The following is a 10,748-nucleotide window of genomic DNA, read 5'->3' on the forward strand; positions in this document are numbered from 1 at the left end:
CTTTAAATACATTAAGGTCGGGCGTTACTGGTAACGTCCCTGATAAAGTGCTATGATGACCATAAAAGCTACTTAATAACCGACCGTTAGCGTGCGGAGTGCCTTTAGGTCTCTTGGCCGTCGAGTGGTTTGGTCTTGGTCGAGTGATTGCTTCTTGGTCGAGTGTCTTCGAGTCTGTCGAGTGGAACACCTCCAAGTCGATTGAAAGGTCATTTCTTCTAGAGATGTCCTTGGGTAGGGCAGTTGGGACAGGCTCATGACCCTACCCTAGGTACATAGCTTCATCATTAGCCCCCGAATGGATCGAGATTTGAGTGGGGAGGAGTTGAGATTTTCCTCGACTCATTTTTCATGCCATGAGCATATCTGGTTTCGGATCAATGAACCTGAGTGACGACTGCAACTTCCTTTTCAGTGGCCTTGATCCATTCTTAGTTTTTTTTGTCGAGTGAGTTTCTTTACTTGAAAGGCTCCGAGTGACGGTGTGGAGGAGATCTTCGGTCTGACAAGTTGTTCTGCTGCCCGCAGATTTCGCGGGATCCGAATTTTGGGAAGCGCGCGGGACGGGGGAGGCCGCAGTAATCGGATGGGATAGGGCGGAGCCGCCTCGATCCCCGCGCCACCTTTTTCGCCACGTATTGCATGCGCGATTGTTACGGGATTTGACAGGACTGCCCGGGCCTACCAGTCATCCACTCGGAAGCGGCCTCATATAAGGCGTCGGACCGGGGTCTCTCGAACAGTGCGTTCCCATTATCTCTTCTCCTCTTCAGGCTCCCTCGTCGCGCTCACTCTCGCCCCAGCGCCACCGCTCTGTACGCGTCTCACCGGCGACGATGGGGAAGGAGAAGACGGAGGCTCTGGAGCGGGCAAAGAAGGCGACGGCAATGGCGAAGGGGAAGGCGACCAGTCGGGGTGGATCTTCCTAGCAAACCGGCCTGCCGAAGGGCTGGATCTAGGGCGACTGGATCCGCTCGACGATCACCCAAGAGGACCTCGACGACCTAGCCAAAGGAGGGCTGATCCCCCATGAATCGGCGCAGCTTCCAGGGAAGGAATCCGAGCCGCAACCTTGGGAGGGTGAGCGCGTTCTCCTTGCCACCCACGTCGACCGTGGATTTTCCTTGCCTCCTCACCCTTTCTTTCGGGGATTTCTGAACTTCTTTGGGGCACAACTCCACCACTTCACTCCCAACACAATCGTTTATCTCGCCGCTTTCATTTCTTTGTGTGAGAATTTCTTGGGTTGCCGGCCTCACTGGGGTCTTTTCAAGCACATATTCACTTGTCGCTCTCAGACGGTGAAAAAGGCCAATCCGAGTGACGAGAGAACTCAGGTGATTCAGATGTGTGGGGGTCTTGGTGTTCAGATGAGAGGGAAAAGTTCCTTTCCGGCCATGATTCTTCCCGACTCGGTTCGCGGATGGCAGTCGACCTGGTTTTACTGCAAAGACCAGTTGACGCGAGGGTAGTCGACCGGCCTCCCTCCTTTTACCATGGACCGAGTGAGGAAACCCTCCTCTTTGAGGGTGCTCCCGGAGGAGAAGGCGCAGGTGAGGGTGCTGGTCGAGCGAGTGGTCCAGCTTATCCGTGACGGGGTCACCGGTATGGATCTCTTGGAGGTCTTCCTTCAGCGGCGCATCCAGCCTCTTCAAGCCCGAGATCATCCGATGTGGATGTATTCGGGTCTTGATGACTCCACTCGGATCCACCCAGAGGAGGTCGATGACGACACATTGGAGAAGTGCCTGTCGGGCATGACCGAAAACAAGGACAACCCCAGAGGAGCCAGGAGAGTTCCTCCATTCGACCAGTCCCATGTACCAGAGAAGGTCTAATTCTGAGCTTTTGATTGTAATCTGAATTCACTCGTGCAGCTGCCTATACTGCGTCGACTGACTTTGTTCTCCCTGCTTTCTTTCCGGCCATTACCGAAATGTATTCAATGCCCAACGGAGAGCAAGAGCAGGACCCGGAAGGAGAGGCGAGCGGTGGCAACAGTGGCGAATGGGACTCTGACGGTGAAGGGGACGAAGAAAGCGATGACCCAAGTGACGAAGAAGAAGTCGAGTCGCCCCCTCGCAGGAGAGGTGGTCCAAGCTTGACCAAGAACGACCAAGCGCCCGTGAAAAGGCGATTGCTCAAGCTGGTCAATCTTCAAAGCGTCCTCGGACCTCTTCGCCGATTCCAACTGAAAAAGCGTCAAAGCATCCCAAAGTCGCAGAGCCGAAGCTTCGGAAGGCGTTGCCGAAGATTAAGATTGACATCCCCGTCGCTTCTACGTGAGTGTCTCCCTTTATATTCACTCGACGCCCTGTGCTGTTTGTTTTTCTTGTTTTAACCGGACAAACTTTGGAACTGGCAGCGCTGCTACTTCCAGGACCTCAACTTACAGGGACGATGATGAGGTAATGGAGGATGCGGTCACTTCTAATCTGGGTATGATTTCTGCCATTCTGTATTTATTTGGTCGACTCAACTGCAGTGTGCACCATTGGGTGATGTGATTTTGGCGATTAAACTTTTGCATAGCTCCCTACATTATCGACCTCCCCGATGATGATGAAGAGCCTGAGAGGCCTTTGACGAGGAATAACAGGCAAGCTCCTGCAAGCAAGGTGCCACAGTCGACGCCGAGGGCGGAACCAGTCGTTCAGGACACTGGCGACGCCAATCGGGGTTCTGTTACCTTCGCCGTGCCACTGTCGAGTGCCTTGCCTTCTTCGTCGACTGCTCAGGCCCCTGTCGACCCACCTTCAGTTTTTGCGACCCATCATATCCCAGAGGACGAAGCGAATGCTGCCAAGGAAGCCATACGCCAGGCGGGCATCATGATGGAGAAGATGAAGATGGTGCGGGACGCCAGTTAGGCCGCCTACGACGCCAGCTCGGCTCTCCAAAGCAACGTTCAGGTTAGTTGGTCACCGATTGTTCTGTTAGGATATGCTATCTCAAGATTCTTTCCGAAAATCTTTGCATCTGTACACCCACTGGGTGTGTTGATTGAATTTTTGAATTAGTGGTGGCACGCTGAGTGCACCCACTGGGTGTAGTCCCCGAGACTACGGTGGAATGCTGGCAGTCGACTGTAGTCTTTGTATTTTGTCGAGTGTAAACCGAACTGGTAGTTTGTCTCTTCCACTCGATCTGGTCGAGTGGGATCAGAACCGGTGGGGGCACGCAAAGTGCACCCACTGGGTGTAGTCCTCGAGACCGCGGTCGACTGCTGGCAGTCGACTGTGGTCTAAGTTCTTTCTCTCTCCCATTTTTTTTACTCCCTGCACTCGACTCCTGCGGCTAGTCGAGTGGGATCAGAACCGGTGGGGGCACGCAAAGTGCACCCACTGGGTGTAGTCCCCGAGACTATGGTGGACTGCGGGCAATCAACCATAGTCTTAGTACTTATTGTCTTTGTCGTTTCTCGCTGTAAAATAACTTCTCCTCTTTGATTGCAGAAATCTTGTGATCTTGGAGCTCGCTTTGCTGACTTGGAGAAACAACAGATCCAACTGAACCTTGACTTGGAGCTGGCCAAGACAGAGCTGCAAAAGGCCAAGGACGGTGCCAACGGTAAGACGAATTTGTCGACTAGTTTGTCTTAGGCTTGAGTACCCTTCTGCTCTTTCTGAATCGAGCATCATTTCTTTGCAGAAAAACTGAGAGAAGCTCTGGCGAAGAAGGATCGGGATTTGGCTACTGCTCGAAAGGAAGCTGACGACAGAACCACTCTAGCTGAACAGAAACTGGCTTCGGTCGGCCAGTTGGAAGAAGAGAATACCAAGATGAAATCTGCTCTGAACGAAGCCAACAAGGAGTGCACGCACCTGAAGAAGGACAATCTCAATCTGTACGAGAAGATGGAAAGCATCGCTCGCAGGAGGGACGATCTGGAGGGCTATCTGAGGAGCCTTGCCAAGAAGTTGTTCATCAAGCTTGAAGGTACACATTTTGTTCCGACTGATTTTTTTTTGTGTCGACTCAGCGTACGAAAATTGACTTATCCTTGGATCGTGAATGTAGAGTTTTGCCAGAACTTTGAGGAGGAGACTAGGCAAATTGAGCCAGGTTTGGATCCAATCAATTCTCCCGTGAAAGATGAAACTGCCATGAATCTGCTCCGACTGGAATCCCGCATCGACGGTGTTGTGGACTACTTGGCTCGACTTAAGGTCGCCACGTCATGGATCGACCCGGCACTTTGGCCAGAGGCCACGCTCCAGAATGATCTTGAGTCCCTGATGACTCGACTTAACGAGATCCCTGACCGAGTGCAGGAGTGGAAGAAATCTTCTGCCCGGTGTGGTGCTGATGTGGCTCTGTCTTTGGTTCGTGTCCATTGCAAGGAGGTGCGATAGGATAAGCTGGCAGCAATCAAGGTCGCCAACACCCAAAAGCATGACTTCCGATCTTTTATGGAGACTTTCATCGCTGCAGCCACTCGGATCGCCGACGGCGTTGACCTAGACGAGTTCATCGAGCCTGTTAGTCCTCCTCCCGCGGAGTGAACAAACTTTTATGCCTCACCTTAAATTTGCCTCGGAATTCCGAGTGGTTTTTGTAATCGTTAAACTATTTCGGGCGGAATGCCCGAGCACTTCGATCTATGGTCCGGAACCTTTAGGATTTATCTGAACTTGGTTTATCGTTGAATATCTTCATGAATCCTCCATCGAGTGGAACTCGTTCTTCACTCGAGACAACTTTTGTATTTGTGGCGCAGCTCCGAAGGAGAAGGTAGCAGTCGACCTGCACCTCGTCGTCCTTGTGGGTCGGCTATGGAGCGTACATTGTATTTGTGGCGAAGCTCCCAAGGAGAAGGTAGTGGTCGACTTGCACCTCGTCGTCCTTGAGGATTGAGATGTGTTTAGTACTTAGGCGAGTACTGGACTGCAGCTAAGCCCCCGAGTGGGAGGCTGGCTCACCACTCGGTAGGATTTTCAAATACTTAGGCGAGTACTGGACTGCAGCTAAGCCCCCGAGTGGGAGGGTCGCTCACCACTCAGTAGGATTTTCAAATACTTAGGCGGGTACTGGACTGCTGCTAAGCCCCCGAGTGGGAGGGTCGCTCCCCACTCGGTAGGATTTTCAAATACTTAGGCGAGTACTGGACTGCAGCTAAGCCCCCGAGTGGGAGGGTCGCTCACCACTCGGTAGGATTTTCAAATACTTAGGCGAGTACTGGACTGCAGCTAAGCCCCCGAGTGGGAGGGTCGCTCACCACGTGGTAGGTTTTTAAAATACTTAGGCGAGTACTGGACTGCAGCTAAGCCCCCGAGTGGGAGGCTGGCTCACCACTCAGTACGATTTTCAAATACTTAGGCGAAACGGGTTCGTAGCTAAGCCCCTGAGTGGGAGACTGGCTCACCACTCGGTAGGAAATTATTTTTGCAAACTTAGGCGAAGCGGATTCGCAGCTAAGCCACCCACTGGGGGATTTCTCACGCAAACAAAAACAATAACAATCACTGGGAAAATTATAACGCTCTTGTCTTTGATAAATAAACTACAGGTGTTTTTCTTATTACATCTCATCCGAGTGAGAATTCAAGTATAAAAGGGGCGGAGTAGCTCCGCATTCCAGGCTCGTGGCTCATCAATCTGGCGATCGACATTGTAGAGGTGGTATGCTCCATTGTGGAGGACTCTGGTGACTATGAAGGGGCCTTCCCAAGTAGGAGCGAGTTTGTGTGGTTTCTGCTGATCCACTCGCAGGACTAAGTCTCCCTCTTGGAAGGCTCGACTCTTCACATTTCTGGCATGGAATCGACGCAAGTCTTGCTGGTAGATGGTCGATTGGATCATGGCCGTTTCTCTTACTTCTTCCAGGAGGTCGACCGCGTCCTCCCGGGCTTGTTCTGCTTCATCTTCAAAGTAGAGCTCGACTCGGGGGGCATTGTGAAGCAGGACTCGGCAAGACTGCTTCGGCTCCGTAGACAAGAAAGAATGGGGTTCTTCCGATTGATCGGTTCGGGGTTGTCCTCAATCCCCAAAGAACTGATGGAAGCTCGTCGACCCATGCTCCTGCTGCGTGCTTGAGATCGCGCATCAATCGTGGTTTCAGTCCTTTGAGAATTAAGCCGTTCGCTCTTTCCGCTAGTCCATTCGTCTGGTTGTGAGCGACCGCCCTGAGAGGCGCAAAAGGCCCTGAATTTGTCAGAATCGAAGTTTGACCCATTGTCAGTGATGATGCTGTGTGGAACTCCATATCTGAATATCAACTCTGATGAAATTGATAACAGTGCAAGCATCAATATTCTTGATAGGCTTAGCTTCAATCCATTTGGTGAACTTGTCGACTACTACTAGCACATGAGTGAAGCCGCTCCTGTCTGTTCTCAGTGGTCCAACCATGTCCAGCCCCCAAACAGCGAAGGGCCAGACGAGTGGAATGGTTTTCAGTGCTGACGCGGGCTTGTGCGACATATTGGAATAATACTAACATCCTACACATTTGTCGACTATCTCTTTCGCCATTTCATTTGCTCTTGGCCAGTAGAATCCCGCTCGGTATGCTTTAGCCACAATGGTCCGAGAGGATGCATGATGACGACAGGTCCCCGAGTGGATATCATCAAGGATCATCTGACCTTCTTCTGGTGTAATACACTTCTGACTGACTCCAGTCGCGCTTTCTCTATATAACTGTCCCTTTATGACTGTAAAGGCCTTGGATCAACGGACGATCTGTCGATCCTCTTCTTCATCCTCTAGGAGCTCTTTCCTTAGGATGTACGCGATGTACGGTAGTGTCCAGTCGGGAGTGATGACCAAGACTTCCATGATTAGGTCGACCATAGCTGGAACTTCAACTTCAGTCGGATCTGTGGCACTTTTTGGCTGCGGGGCCTCTTCAGTGAAGGGATCCTCCTGAACTGATGGTGTGTGGATGTGTTCCAAAAACACATTGCTGGGAATGGCTTCTCTTTTGGAACCTATTTTTGCCAAATCATCAGCTGCTTGATTTTTCAGTCGGGGTATGTGATGAAGTTCTAACCCCTCGAATTTCTTCTCCAGCTTTCTCACTGCATTGCAATAACCAGTCATGGCTGGACTTCTGATGTCCCACTCCTTCATCACCTGATTAACCACCAAATCTGAGTCGCCATAGACCATGAGGCGACGGACGCCGAGTGAAATGGCCATGCGCAACCCATATAAAAGTTCTTCATATTCTGCCTCGTTATTGGAGGAATCAAAGTGGATTTGAAGAACATATCTGAGCTTATCTCCTCGGGGGGATACCAACACCACCCCGACACCGGAACCATTCAGCATTTTGGAACCGTCGAAGAACATGGTCCAATGCTCCGAGTGAACCTGAGTCGACAGTTGCTGTTCAATCCACTCGGCGACGAAATCTGCTATTGCCTGGGACCTGATAGCTTTCTTTGCCTCAAACTTGATATCTAGAGGAAGGAGTTCAATCGCCCATTTAGCCACTCAACCAGTTGCATCTTTGTTATGCAGGATCTCTGACAATGGAGCGTCGCTGACGACTGTGATGGAATGATCAGAGAAGTAGTGAGCAACTTTCTTTGTGGTCATATAAATCCCATATACAAGCTTCTGATAATGAGGATATCTTTGCTTCCACGGGGTCAAAACTTTAGAAATATAATATACTGGGTGCTGAACTTTGAAGGCATTTCCTTCTTCTTCCCGCTCAACCGTAACTACCGTTCTGACGACTTGTCCCGTGGCTGCGATGTAAAGCAGCAAAGGCTCCTTGCTGATTGGGGCAGCAAGCACCGACTGGGTGGAGAGCAGAGCTTTGAGCTCTGCAAACGCTGCATCAGCTTCAGGAGTCCACTCGAACTTGTCCGACTTCTTCATCAATCAGTAAAGAGGCAATGCCTTTTCACCAAGACGAGAGATGAATTGACTTAAAGCGGCCAAGCAACCAGTAAGCTTTTGGACGTCGTGCACTCGCACAGGACTTTTCATTCGGAGTATAGCACCGACTTTTTCCGGATTTGCGTCGATTCCCTGTTCGGAAATGAGGAAACTGAGTAACTTTCCGCCAGGAACTCCGAATGTGCACTTTGATGGATTAAGCTTGATTTCATACCTCCTGAGGTTGGCAAAGGTTTCAGCAAGGTCAGTCAGCAGGTCGGAACCCTTCCGTGACTTGACCACAATATCATCCATGTATGCTTCCACATTCTGACTGCTTTGAGTGAGCAAACACTTCTGAATCATCCTCATGAATGTGGCTCCGGCATTCTTGAGGCCGAATGGCATGGTAACATAATAGAAGCACCCTAATGGAGTGATGAAAGCTGTTTTGATCTCGTTAGGCCCATACAGACGGATCTGATGGTACCCGAAATAGGCGTCTAAAAAAGACAGTCGCTCACATCCCGCAGTCGAGTCGACTATCTGGTCGATGCGGGGGAGAGGAAAATGATCTTTCGGGCAGGACCGATTGATATGTTTAAAGTCAATGCACATGCGAAGTGACTTGTCCTTCTTGGGGACCATGACAACGTTGACGAGCCACTCGGAGTGGTAGATCTCTCGGATGAACTCCGCTGCTAAGAGCCGAGCCACCTCCTCGCCAATAGCCTTTCTCTTCTGGACGGTGGACCGTCGGAGATGTTCTTTGACAGGTTTTATTTTTGAGTCGACTCGTAGGCGATGCTCAGCCATCTCCCTGGGAACACATGGCATGTCAAAAGGCTTCCATGCGAAAATGTCCCAGTTCTCACGGAGGAACTGGATGAGCGCTTCTTCCTATTTGGAGTCGAGTGTTGTTGAGATATGAGTTGGAGCACCACTGGGATCGGTCGGGTGGATGTGAGCTGTCTTCGTTTCGCCAGACGACTGAAAAGCTGATTCTGTAGCGGGCTTCTTGGCTCGCAACAAATCACTCAGGTCTGCAGTATTCTGGTATTCCTGCAGCTCCACCACTGCCATCTGAGCATCAGCGATCTTTGAACCTTTCTTAAAACATTCTTCTGCTTTCTTCCGATTGCCTGTAACAGTGATCACACCTTTGGGGCCAGGCATCTTCAATTTGAGATACACATAACATGGTCGGGCCATGAAGCGTGCATAAGCCGGCCTGCCCAAAATAGCGTGATAGGCACTCTGGAAGTCTACAACTTCAAACGTCAACTTTTCTTTGCGGTAATTCTTGGAATCACTGAAAACCACATCAAGAGCAATCTGGCCGAGTGATTCAGCCTTCTTCCCAGGAATGACTCCATGGAAACTCATGTTGCTGGTACTGAGTCTGGACATCGGAATGCCCATCCCTTTCAACATCTCAGCATATAGTATGTTCAAACCACTGCCACCATCCATCAAGACTTTGGTCAGCCGAGTGCCTTCAACAACTGGGTCGACCACCAAATCTTGCCTCCCAGGGGTGGCAATGTGCGTTGGGTAATCGGACCGGTCGAATGTGATGGCAGTCTGAGACCACTTCAGATAACTGGGTGTCGCCGGAGCAACCATATTCACCTCTCGGTTGATAACTTTCAGTCGACTTTTGCTTTCAACATCAGCAAAAATCATCAGGGTGGAATTGACCTGGGGGTATCCATCGTCACTATCTTCCTTGTCCTCAACTTTGTCCGACTCCTTTTCCTTATCTTTGGGCTGCTTGCCCTGGAACTGCTGGATCAAGAGTCGACATTGTCGAGTGGTATGTTTCGGGTAAATGAAATTACCCTCTTCATCTTTCTTGGTGTGGATGTGACATGGCAAATCCAACACATCATTTCCGTCCTGGTCTTTAACTTTCTTGGGGTTCCAAGGTCCTTTGGGTTTCCCCTTAAACTTTCCTTGAGTCACAGCCAAGGCTTCCCCAGGAGCAACTGGCTCGGCCTTCCGCTTCTGTTTCCGATTGGAATTTCCTCCGGTTTCTTGAGCGACTGGCTTGAGCTTGCCACTCCTGAGTCGATCCTCATCTTCGCCATTAGCGTACTTGGTGGCAATCTCCATCATCCGATTCAAAGACATATCTCCGTTTCGACCGAATTTTAGATTCAGTTCTCTGTACTTGACGCCTTCTTTGAAGGCACAGACTGCTTGGTGGTCAGGCACATTCTCTACTGTGTGATGTCACGTGATCCATCTTTGGATGTAATCCCTCAAAGTTTCATTCGGCTTCTGCACGCAAGACCGCAGTTCCGTCAACCCTGCCGGTCGCTTGCATGTTCCTTCAAATGTGGTGACAAACACTCGGGCAAGATCTTCCCAAGTGTAAATGCTGCTGGGTGCTAACTGATTCAGCCACGCTCTGGCCGAGCCCTCCAACATGAGAGGCAGGTGCTTCATGGCCCCTTCATCATTGCCGCCGCCAATCTGGACGGCCACTCGGTAGTCTTGAAGCCAAGTATCGGGTTTGGACTCACCAGTGAACTTACTGACTCCAGTCGCCAACCTGAAGTTGGGAGGAATCACAGCGGCCCTGATGGCTCTACTAAAGCACTCTGGCCCCGAAACATGTACTCTGCTGCTGGTAGGTGCATCTCTGTCGTGACCTTCTCAGTGAGCTCTGTTCCTGTCGACCAAACCTTGAACGAGAATGGATCTCGCATCAAAGCCTGGTTCCCTGGGGTCGACTGGAATCCTTCGCCCAACACTATGAGGGCGCCTGTCATCTTGTTGTCGAGGCGCATACGACCCGCTCCTCGGGGGAGGGGTGGGCACTCGATGTCGTTCATCACGATCGAATCGGTGATCATACTGCTCACGGTTCCCGTACTGATTACGCCGGTTCCCACGTCCCTCACGCCTCG

The sequence above is a fragment of the Triticum urartu genome, chromosome 7 (genome assembly GCF_003073215.2).
Source record: "Triticum urartu cultivar G1812 chromosome 7, Tu2.1, whole genome shotgun sequence".
NCBI classification, from domain to species: Eukaryota; Viridiplantae; Streptophyta; class Magnoliopsida; order Poales; family Poaceae; genus Triticum; species Triticum urartu.